Source organism: Tamandua tetradactyla, chromosome 11, assembly GCF_023851605.1.
Source record: "Tamandua tetradactyla isolate mTamTet1 chromosome 11, mTamTet1.pri, whole genome shotgun sequence".
NCBI lineage: Eukaryota > Metazoa > Chordata > Mammalia > Pilosa > Myrmecophagidae > Tamandua > Tamandua tetradactyla.
The window spans coordinates 101,229,991-101,242,596 of record NC_135337.1 but is presented as its reverse complement, the minus strand read 5'-3'; the positions used below and the strand labels follow the sequence as shown (position 1 = coordinate 101,242,596).

At 44.2% G+C, this 12,606-nt stretch overlaps 1 pseudogene; it reads right to left on the bottom strand.

Annotated features, from left to right (window-relative positions):
• Positions 1–3,779: 3,779 nt before the first annotated feature.
• Positions 3,780–7,021, bottom strand: LOC143649333 (nuclear pore complex protein Nup153-like; annotated as a pseudogene).
• Between the last annotated feature and the right edge of the window lie 5,585 nt (positions 7,022–12,606).

Sequence of the window (12,606 nt, the reverse complement as noted above, 5' to 3'; positions counted from 1 at the left end):
GAGTCGGTGCCCACCCTACAATAGACAGAGCATTCTGACAAAACTGACCAGGAATGGGCACTACAGAAGGAATTGTGGTGTAGGAAGAGGCCAAGGGAAAATTAAGAGGGAAGTTCAAAAATAAGGAAGTGCTAAGTGGTGTCCAATCATGAGGATGATAGAGAGCTGTGCAGTCCAGTTCTTGGCTCACTCAGTGATTATGAAGCCTGTCAGGTAAACCAAGGAAAGAGAAACCCAGAAGAGCTCCAACATGAGACCCTCAAAGTTAGAGGTTTGCTGGCAGTGCTGTGCTGTCAGGATATGGGGTAGGACATGGGTTCACCACTGTGGATAGCAGGAATAAAACACAGGTGGGCTGATGTGTCCACAAGCAGGTGGCTGTGATGCACTGGAGTTCTGAAAATCCTGAGAGACAAAGATGGGTCACCTGCCATCAGCTCTCAAGAGGTAATGCAGGCTGAGCCTGGAAGCCCAACAGAATGAGCAGGTGAACCACACTGGAGGGAGAAGATGAGGTCTACATCAGCAGACAACCTGGAGGATTGCCAGGCAGTGGGTCAAGAGGTGGGTTGGACCAGAAACCCAGAAGCTGTGACTTCTCTTTCTCAGAGGACTTGCTGGGGGTCCATGTGCAGAGTCATCTCACATCTCATGCCTCCACCTGGCCATATGTGCTGGTGGGGGGCGTGGTCACCTAAAAGGAGCTGCCAGTAGTCTCCAGAGCACTGTGTGCCCTGAAAGCAATTGTAAATAGTGACATATAATGAACTCATACAAAAATGACCAGGATTCTTAATCTGATCTGCTCAAATGGTTATTTTGGCACAGACATGAAATCTGCACTTTCTGCCTCTCCACTTTCAACTGCAAACCCAGGAATATAAATTTATTGAGTTATTTTTTAGACTGTCTTTGTCAAAGAAAGTGGACTGCTGCACAATAGGTAATATTTGAAGCAGGTGGGGAGATCATTTAGAGCTGGTCTGAAGAATAATTTCTAAATCAGACAAGATATATGATGCTTCATGGCATGAAGCCACTACTGCCAACACGAGGAAATATCAATTATTTGTTTTGAACAAAATCTGGGAGGGCCAGATTATGAGATGCACACATGGAGAGCTTAAATATGCCATCAGCACAGCTCTACAAAGAAACTGGGGAAAACCAACATTAAGTGATGTTATTTACCAGAAGTCATGGAAGATGCTGAAATTTAATGGCATTTGCCATGTAGCTTTGAATTTTTCTAACAGTCACATCATCTCTAAGTGGGAAACTCAAGTGCTAAGATTTCCATGATGTGTCAAATGTGATTATTAAGTTCCAGTCCTAACAAGTACCTGTGCAAGACCATTAACAGATAGTGATGGTGTCAAATTCGTAGAAGTAATTATTTTTTAAAACTATTTTGGATAAGTGTAGCAAGAGCTGTGCATACATTCATGGTCCTGCAGGTCTCAGTGGCACCATTGAGAGGAAATTTGTCTTAAGTGGCCATGGAGGGTTCAGATTCACCCCCAGCATGCATCAGACTGAAGTCCTTCTTGGTGGGGAGAAGCTTGCCTGTGATTGGTGGTAGATGGGTAGTGGCAGGTGTCCCAACTGGTGCTTTAAGTGGGAGTGGGTAAATGTGGCTGTCTGGAACTGGAGACTCAGAGGGTACTCCTTGCAGAAGAAGACAGGTGTTAACTTGATTCCAGGGAAACCAAGGGTGGGCTTTAAGGGCATGTATGCCTGATAGAGACATGCATCATTCAGCACATGTGTGAATGCTAAGGACATATGTGCCCCAGTTAGATGTGTATGCCTACCTGGGACATGCATGTATTCTGGAGGGGATGTGCCCATCTGGGAGATTTATGTCCACTTGAGACATATGTGCCCACCTGGGACATGTGTGTGTCCACATGGGAAATGAATGCTAACATGGGACATAAAATCCCACCTGGTACATGAGTGTGGACTTGGTAATGTGTGCCTACCTAGGACATATATGCGTATCTGGGACATGAATGATTTCCTGGGACGTGAGCATCCTCTTGGGACATGTGTCCCCCTGGAACATGAGTATCAACCAAGGATATTAGTGCACTTTTGGGATGTGTGTGTGTGCCTCAAATGTGTGCACCCATCTGGGAAATGAATGCTCACCTGGGACATGAATGTGCACTTGGGACATGTGTGCCCACTGGGGACATGAATATTCACCAGGAATGTGTGTCCACCTGGGACATATTTACCACTTGGTACATGGGTGCCCACTGGGACTACTGGCCAGCCAAGTTTACCTGGCATTTGATGTGAGGGCACCACACAGTGTCCCTATATGGGTTGGTTCTTGGGGCACAGAACAGGAGGGAGCACATAGGAGGGTAGGTTTTCAAGTTCAGGTGGCACTGCCCCTTCTGGCACATATAGAGTTTCATAGGCACAAGCCTTGTCTGAGGATTCCAAGCTCTTCTGTTGTCTGACTAGAAGAATAACTTCTAGACGCTTCTTCAGTTTCTAGAAGCCAGTGCATTGTTTAGATATGGAGGTAGAGTGAAAAGGAGGAGGCAAATTCAATTAGCTTTAAAAGAAGATGAAACAGCCCCAGCAGCAAACACAAAGCCTAGATGCTGAGATCAGGTAGGAAACACTGCAATGAACAGAGAACTCATCTCTTCCATGCCCATGTGTCCTGGAGCCGCTGTCCACAGAGACCCTGCCCTACTCCAGTGGCTGTGCTCGCTCCTGCCTGCAAGGCCAGTTCCTCAGCCCTGAGTCTGAGGATTTACCAGGCACAATCACCCGAGAGAAGGCCCTCACCATTATGATAGACCTGTCTCCAGGAGTCAGTTGTGGAGGTCCTAAAGTCTGTGATAGTGCTCACCTCCAGGTGTCACAGCTACTAAGGTCTCACAACAAGAAACCATTCCCCATCTCCTGTGGTGTCTGAGGTTGGCATGGGGGTGATGGGATTGGCCAGGAGATTCTGGTTTAGCTTCTCTGTTGGGGTCCTCTCAAGGCTTCACCATGGCAAGGGGAATACTTCTAGGGGACAGGCTCCTCTGTGGGCATAAAGGCCCTCACTATCCTCTTAAAAGCATGTTCATAAAGCTTCATGAGCATGCTCCAAACGTGGAATCTTAACTGGCCACCCACCAGCCTAAGACAGAAGCTGCTGTGCCTCTGCAGCTAGTCTTCAGACCTTGAAGTCTTCCCTTAGGCCTCACTCACTTACAATCTACCCCCAACTAACAGCATCTCCTTAGTCCCCCAGACAGACCCTAGAGGACCTCTCTCCATTCCACACCAAGCCCAGGCACCATCACTTATCTAAAAGTTGAGATGACCTCGTTGTTCTACCTTTTATAGAGCTCACAGGGAACTACTCCCAATGCCAGCCAGGCTGGGTGTGCCACAGGAGCACCTCGGGACATAACACAGGATCACAGCCTGCCCTTGTCTCATCTCACTCAATATGCCTTAGGGCAAAGTGATGCCATCAAACCTCTACCTCATGCTCTCTATTCACCCCCTACCTCACACTGCTCCCTGCCTTCACTTGCATAAGGCACGTAGGCTTCTCCTCTGCAACGTTATTGTTAGGGATATACATGGAAACATTCTAAATTTCCATAGTGAAACATTGCTTGGCACCTTTAATTCCTATGGTTCCAAAGCTGAAGCTGCTCTTATTCTCAGATGTCACTACAGTAAAAACAGCAGCAGGATTAGGGTTAACAACATCCATGCCAAAGCTGGTATCGCAATCCCAAGTTCCTACTGCTGGCTTAAATTTGTGTCCAAAGCCTGTACCTGATGCAGAGACACTTGGTTTGCCATTTATATTTGTGTGCCAATTCCAGTCTGTTTAGCAGCACTTCTTGGTGGCAACTTTGCAACTTGACAGGCCATGCACATCCCATCTCTAACTTTGTTGTTCTGCTGCTAAATTGGAAAACCAAACTGGAATTAGGAGTTGTTCCATAGCCAAATGCAGACCAACTAGGCTGTTATGCAAACACAGGAGGCTAGTTACTGCTTGAAACTGTAACAAAAGTAGATGGGGCTTCAAGCTGAGAGCCAATTGAAAATAATATTATTGAAGATGATACAGTTCTAAAGCCTGGAGGATTTGGCTAATTGGCACTTTGACTTTATCCAAATGTTGGAGTCATTTTAGCACCCAATCCTGGACTTTCAGATAATGTTGAAGGTTCAGTACCAAATACAAAAGATACTGCAGAGCGAGATGTGGTTGTTGCTCCAAAGTTGAAACCAGAGATTGAAGTATAATTACTACTGGCTCCCAGATCAAAGACAAATGGGGTGACAGCCATGCCAATGCTAGATGTGGTTGCTGGTTAGCTATCTTGAGAAAATAGCAAAGACCAACATGTGCTGGATTCAGCAGAGTTCCCAAAGGCAGACCTGTTCACAGGATTGTTGACCTGTCCAAACACAAAGGGGGCCACAGGTGGATTAGATGAAGAGATAGTTCTACCAAAATGCCACAACCAGCTGAAGTGGCTGGCACATGAACTACAGGAACTGTTGTTTAAGAAATTAAAAACAAGCTTTGCTTTTCTTTGATCAGCCATAGTATTGGTTTGAGCTCCATAAGCAAAAGCAGCCTTTGTTGACTGTTCTGATTCTGTCTCAGATGGTTTTATCGTATTGAAATTAAATGTTGACTTTTAAGATTTCTCATCTTTGATTTACTCTAAATTTCCATAGTAAAACATTGCTTGACACCTTTAATTCCTATGGTTCCAAAGCTGAAGCTGCTCTTATTCTCAGATGTCACTACAGTAACAACAGCAGCAGGATTAGGGTTAACAACATCCATGCCAAAGCTGGTATCACAATCCCAAGTTCCTACTGCTGGCTTAAATTTGTGTCCAAAGCCTGTACCTGATGCAGAGACAGTTGGTTTGCCATTTATATTTGTGTGTGCCAATTCCAGTCTGTTTAGCAGCACTTCTTGGTGGCAACTTTGCAACTTGACAGGCCATGCACATCCCATCTCTAACTTTGTTCTGGAGTAGACATGTATCACACTGCCATGATTATTGAGCTTTTAAACTTCCCCCAAGTCCAATTACACTAGAAGTAAAGCTACTTATTGCTGATTTTGCATAAACTACCTGGCTTGTCATAGTAGGATAAGCAGCAAAAGAATCTGCCTTTAGTGATATGAAACTAGGGATTTTCAGAACATCTAGGACACTTCCTTATTTCAGAGATTTTCAGGTCAAAAAGTGCCCTCAGGATCTTCATCTGGTTTCTTCTTACAGCTTGGACTATTCACAGCAGTTATATCTTGAGCTGAAGTACTTATCTTTGGGTCTGAAGAACAACTGGTGTAAGAAAGTTCTGTTTTTTCAAAAGGCACATTAAATGGAAATCCAGCAGATGATGGAGTTAGTACATCTGTCTTAGTAAATTTCATAATTGGAAATGAAAATGTAAGCACAAGACTGTCACTGCTGCTTGGAGAAGTCATTTGTAGCTTATTGGTTAATAATTGTGAATGACTGATGGGTGATGGGGAGAAAGGTGTGATCACAGAGGAATTAAAACTGCAGTCAGTCAGTGAAGAACTGGTGATTGGTGGAGGGATTTTTGGTAATACTGGTACTTCCATGCCCTGCTCCACTGGCAATTCAGATGCAGTGAAGTATATTCTCTCTTGTATTTTGCAGCCTCCATTCCCTGGTCCAGAAGATAATCCAATAGCTGAAGGCAGATTGAAATTTGGATCTGGAATGCCACTTTCTTGTTCTCTATTTTGTCCTGGTGTCTCACTTTTTTCATATTGCGTACAGTACTTGTGAACTATTCTTTGATTAGTCTTTCTTAATTCATGAGATGGGGTCAGAGATGGTTTAAAATACATAGTGTGCTTTGTTGCTATGGAAAGTGGCTTTGGGATCAAGAGTCGTTGAACAGGGGGATATGGAGAGTTCACCTTAACCCTTTTGGCATGAAAATCTGTGGAATCTATACCACGTCTATCAAGAGGATTCACAGTGGAAGAAACAGCTAAAGGATTTTTTTTTTTTTTGCATCCTGTAGAGGGCTGGACATCTTCTCTAAGGATTGTAATATTTGCCGAGCTGCTAAACTAGTCACACCAGGAGATTGTGCATTGAGTTGCTTAGCTTTCATCTGTCTTCTAACTGGTGCTTGATAAGGTGTACTTCATAGTTTAGACCATCCTGCTGCAGCTGCTGCCCCACCATATGTTGTTTTTCCAGAATAAAAAGGAGAATTTCCAAGCTGATATTTTTTAAGGATTGAAGAATTCCCAAGTGAAGAGGAAAGTGTTCCAAAGGCAGCCAAGTTGAATGCTGGTTTCTTTGAGCTGGTGGCAGTGTGCTGTGGGAGTGCATGAGAAGGCCCAGCCTCTGTGGACCACAGACGTGGGACGGAAGTATTCTTTGGAGCAGCGATATCTTTATCAGAAGCTCTTGAAAAAAAAAACGCTGTTAATTGAGCTGTTATCATCATGCTGAGAAGTAGAATCTTTAAATTCCTTTACAAGGGAAAATCCAGAACGGCCAATTGGCAATGTCAATGATGTGGAAGGCTGGTGGTGTAAGGCAGGGGATTCCAACATGGGGAAGCTCAGATGGCATTGATGAAGAGGACTTGACACATCTGCGTAATTTGAAGCAGCGCTTCTTGTTGAGGGTTCTTCTGTATTATTGACTTTTGGTGCAGGAGTGATCCTCCCATCATTAGTATTGTAGCTCCTCTCAGTGGCCAGTGTGAGATGCTCATATTCTCTATTTTCATGCCCATGTGGTACTTTCCCTCTGTCTACTGAGCACCTGTGCACATCTTCATTCCTGTTGAAGTATCTCTGCAGCCATCCTGGTGCAATATTCCTAATCAATTCTGTAAGCCTGCTAAGGATACCCCGATGCTGCTGTCGCCCCTGCATATAAGGATTAACTGACCCCTGGTGGCCACGCCATGTCTGGATCTTGCCACTGCCTCCTCCTAGTCCTCCAGCTCTGGAGGCCATGGCGAGGCTCTGTGGCTCCTTGTCCAGGCAGGGAACCGGGAAGGTAATGGGGCAGGTATGGGGGTGGAAGAGGTGGAGGTGGGACCTTGGGGCAGTACCTTCCGGGATCTGGCCCAGATATCCACCGGATGGGGTCACAGTCACCCCTGGGACCTCAAAGTTGAGAGGACAGTAGAGCAACCATGCGCACTGGCAGAGAGGGGCCTTGGCAGTGGACAGACAGAGAAGCTGACTCAGGTCCGGTAGCCCCCTGCTGAGCCCCGCGTCTGTGACGTCACGGTCTCTATGGAGATGTCCCGCAGAGAAAGACGCTGGTGCAGCCCACACTGCTGAGGTCCAGCTGGACCCACGGCCGGTGGGAATCCTTTCCCATTGCCCAGGCGGTGGCTGCTGCACCTGAGGTCCCTGGCGCCGCTCGCCTTCGAGTCCCCTTTGAGAACAGCGCAGGCCCCGCCACGGTGGACAGCGCAGCTGTGTCTATTCCATTGTTTTTAATTAAGGTATGTCCACGCTTTTTATAACATAATTCCTATTGAACCCAATATATTAAAGCATATTGTGGACATGACTTTTATATGCACTGGGAAACCAAAAACAAGGTGGAATTCAGTTTATTGCCATGCTTGCTGAATTGCAGCAGTCTGGAATTAAAGCCTCAATATCTGGGACCTGCCTGGATAAAGATTAGGGGCTGCCTAGTGGTCTGGTGGGAGGGAGGGAGGGATGAGTAAGTGAAGGCCAGGAGATTTTTAGGAACTGTGATTTTTTTCTCTCCCCTACTTTTCCCCAAATTAAGCTAATTTATTGGATTTCTTTGCTTCTTACTCTGATGATTTTGGCACTATGGTAGTGAAGCTTTCTTCACACTATTTGAAAGCAAAAGTTCAGTTAGCAGCAGTGTCAGTGGCAGCAGCGGGAGGGAGAAGGCTTGTCTTCCATCTTCGGCACTGAGAGTGACAAAGTGAATTGTTTATTTTAATTCGAAATTGGAGCACGGCCTCTGGAGACAGATGCTCTTTGTGCACTTTAGCCGACCTTTAGCCAGACTGCTGCCCTCTTGAACATTCACGTAACCCTCAGAGCTCTTCCCAGTCTTCTGATGGTTTGTTCTGCGCTGTGAGGGACGTGGAGATGCAGGAACTACAATGAATTTTTTTAAAGAGATTTTTACATAAATGGAGAATTATGGCAAAGTGGAGGAGATGAGAGTCTGTGATAATCCTGTTGCTTTGCCATTTGCGCTTGAACCCCACTAGTCTTCAGGGCAGATCCTTTGTGAGCCACTGCAGGATTGTCAAAGTCTACAAAACCAAACCCTTTGTATGTGTTCCTTGTCTTATCCAAAATTGCCTTTGTGGAGACTGTTTTTTCATAAGGCTGACACACCTTCCCCAGGCCTTGGCCGTGGTGCTGCTAGGCAGTTTGCAGATATTAATTTACTGTACTGATCCCACCCTGAGGTGCTCTTGCTGCTGCTGCTGCTGCTGTTACTGCTGGTGGAGCTGGGTCTGGGAGCGGCCCTGGGTGGGCTGGGGACAGAGACAGCTGCTCCAGATGGGGCATCCTACAGTGCTGCTGTCCAGGGGTGCCCGCTGCTGCTGGGGAAGAATGTCCAGGCAGGAGCACGATGTGGGGGCGAGGCAGCCCCACCGGGAGGGAGGGGCGCCAGGAAGGGCCAGCGGACCCCAGGGCTGCAGCTGGGAATAGGGACAGACTTCCTCGCCCTCAACCTCCGGACTCACCTACAAGTGCGGAGCAGAGAGGAGTGCCCCGGTCAGACAGTGGTCGCTGCCCTGTGGGCCATGGACCTAGGGCGGCTGGGTCTCCAGGGGCAGTGGTGCCATTTTCATCACTGTTGCTTTGTGATGTTTTAAGATGGAGAAGTGCGATTCATCCAACATCATTCTCCTTTTTCAAGATGGCTTTAGTTATTTAGGGTCCTTTGCTGCTGCATATAAATTTGGCTGCTGGCTTTTCCATTCCTGCACAGAAGGCAGTAAGAACTCTGATTGAGGTTGCAGTGAATCTATACATTGCTTTAGTAGTATTGCCATACTAATGATATTTAATCTTCCAATGCATGAGCATGGAATGTCCTTCCATTTATTTAGGCTTTCAAAATTTCTTTTAGCAACTTTTTGTAGTTTTCTATGTAGGAGTCCTTTACAACTTTGCTTATATTTATTGCTAGACCTTTGGATTCCCTTAGTTGCTATTGTGGGTGGTTCTTTTTCTTGATTTCTTCTTCAAACTGTACACTGCTTTGTTATTGTGAGTGGTTCTTTTTCTGGATTTCTTCTTCAAATTGTACACTGCTTGTGTACAGATATACTACTAATTTGTGGATGTTGAGCTTGTACCCTGCCAGTATGCTGAATTCATTTATTTTCCCTAGTAGCTTTGTTGTGAATTTTTCATGTATATGGGAGTATATCATCAATATGCAGGAAATATAAAATTTTATTTCTTCCTTTCCAATTTGGATGCATTTATTTATTTTTCTTGATTAATTGCTCTGGCAAGATCTCCCAGCATAATGTTGAATGACATTGGTGACAGTGGGTATTCTGATCTCAGTAGGAAAGCTTTCAATCTTTCACCATTACTTAGGATATGGGGTTTTCGTATACACCCCTTATCATGCTGAGGAGGTTTCCTTCTACTCCTAGTGTGCTAAGTGGTGTTATTAATAAAGGGTGCTGTATTTTGTCAAATGCATTTTCTGCATCAATTGAGGAGATCAAGCAGTTTGTGTCCTTCACTCTGTTAGTGTGGTGTACTATATTAAAAGAATTTCCTTTGTTCAATCAACCTTGCATACCAGGTATAAATCTCACCTCTTGATGACTAATTCAGTCTCTTTACTGGAAATTGCTTTCTTTAGGTCTTTTACTTGTTCTTGAGTCGATGCAGGTAGTTTGTGTGTTTCTGAGAATTTGTCCATATCATCTAGGTTATCTACAATCATCCATGGTATTCTCTTAAAATCATTTTTATTTCAGTCGCATTGGTAACAATGCCCCCTTTTCATTTCTGATTCTTTTTGTTATTTTTATCCCTTTTTTTCCTTTGTCAGTGTAGCTACAGTTTTGACAACTTTACTGATATTTTCAAGAACCATCTTTTGGTGTTTATTCTCTCTTTTGTTTCTTTGTGTTCCATTTCTTTTATCTCCATTGTAATCTTGTTATATCCTTCCTTATGCTTGTTTTGGGTTTATTTTGCTCTTATGTTTTAACATTTCCAGTTTTGAAATTAGAGCTGCCCAGCAAATACAGCCCATTCAACTAATTTTCCCCCAAAGTCTGCTGCAGTTTTAATTCCCGTCACCTCTGCCCCTAACCTCAGATGTTTGAAATAATGGCTGGCATCAGCTTTTCCAGTGTGGAATTGAAACACTGACTGCCACCACCTTTCTCCATTGCAGGTTGAAACAGTAGCTTCCCTCAGACCTGGGCCCCAAGAGATTTGTATCTACCAACTAAAAGCTATATCCAGTGGTTTTTACATGAAAGATGTGGTTTCATTTAAGAAAAGAAAACATGAAATATTATCACCAGTGATATGGCAAAGATCACCAGTACCCATTTTCCCTTGGCATGGGTTCCCTGTTACTGTTTATAAAGGTGCTTCACCCACAGGGAGAATTATACTCTTGCAACAGGCCCAGTAGTGTTCCTGATACTTCCTAGAGAAACTCTAGAGTATCTTTTTGCAAGACTTGCATCGGATGTGAATGCATTTCCTCCTGAGGTAATGTTCTGTGAAGAATACCAAACTGTTCTGGAAAACAGAAAACTTCTAGGGTGGTTTCATGTTCATGAAAGGAAAAACACTATTTCTAGTAATTATTTGGAAATTAAAGTGTAATGAACAATCTAAATAAAAACCTTTAGCGCATTGTCACCTAAATATAACATACATTTCTGTTTAATACCTAAATCACATTAAACCTTTCCTCGATAACAATATGGAGACTTTACTTTCATGACTAATTCTGTCTTATGCTTTGTTGCTCAAAAGACCCTCTACTGGAAAGTCACTCAAAGTATCACAGAGAGTTTATCTACCTTTCTCATATAGCATAGTATCTATACAGATATCTACTCACAGCTTCAGGAAATATTTAAAACTAACTGTATACTACATTTGCTATTCTTTTAGGTATGAACATATTTTTATTATCTACCATTCTAAGTATTTTCACTTACCTTTATAATGCACTGTTCTTTCAGTTGCTGTATCTTGAGGGTCCATGACATGTCAGGCACTGCTATGAGCAGTGGGGTTACATTGATGGAAAAGGCAGGTGATTACTTGCTTGAGGGAAAATTTATATTATTTGGATTATGATTAATTAAAAACAAGCAAAATTCCATGAAAAATCAAGCATTGTTAATTCCCACCTTTGCATTGAAGAAATCTAAGCTTTATAAATGAGTAACATGTCCAGGCCACATACATGACAGGAAACCAAGCCAGGCCTATGATGCCTGGTCCAGTGTTTTGTTGCCAATAGCAGGTCCCCCCAAATCAACTGCTTGTATTTAATATGAAAGTGCTCAAAAAGGGAAACAATTTTTCCTTACAGAGTTCCTCCCACAAGTGTCTATTTCTCAACTTTTCAACACACACAAATGCATACATGCAATGATTTAGACTGTTTTTAACTTGCATAGAAATTCCCTCACTGGGAGTCCAAATGAGGTCAGTTCAAACCCTTCAGTAAGTCAGGTTCCCCTAAAGGCCCCCAAGTCACAACTTAAGATTTAGAGGATGGTGGGGGACAGAGGCAGCACAAACATCCATCCTGCCCACAAGCCACACACCTGGCACCTCCCTGGACTACTTCACATCCTGAAGCTCTATGTAGTACAGCATTGCAAATGCCAGAAACCCACAAGAGGGAAGGGGTCTCCTGCTCTCCACACTGCCTGGATCCAGAGTGCTTCAAGAGGCTAAACTGTGTCTTGCAACCAACCCAGAAATGCCCAGTGTCAGTCAGGGATACAGATGAGAGATGCAAAAAATCAGGATGTAAAGTACTTACCTTGCTGGGAAAATATCCCTGCCACGAGTCTGTTCCCAGGTGCGCATCCAGAGCTCAGAAAGGCTTAAATCCAGCATCAAGTCCTGCAAATAATGCACCAAGGAGATACAGGTGCAAGGGGAGGTCCTCTTGTGAGGAACGATGTGTTCCTTATGACTTTCTTTCTGGAATTACCCCTGCCCCACAGAATGCTTATCCTTCCTCAATGGAACCAACTTCATAGTGGTAAACACTATTTACCTTTATGGTTTATGTTCACAGAGGTATACTCCACACTCTTTAGATGGTGCCCAGGTTCAAGTGGGCACTCTTGTGACTCTACATGTGTGGAAACAAATTGGGTGCATGTAAAGTTTACTGTATCCCTGCAACTGACATTTTTTGGATGAACTGAGAAAAGAGGAAGAAGAAAGGAAAAATGGAGTCACCCATAGCCCTTCCCACATGGTCTGTACTGGCTTTCTGAGGCATCTGAATGGGCAGCCTGGAAGCAGTGCAGCAACAGTGCCTTGTGCAGGAACAGTTGGAGTGGGTA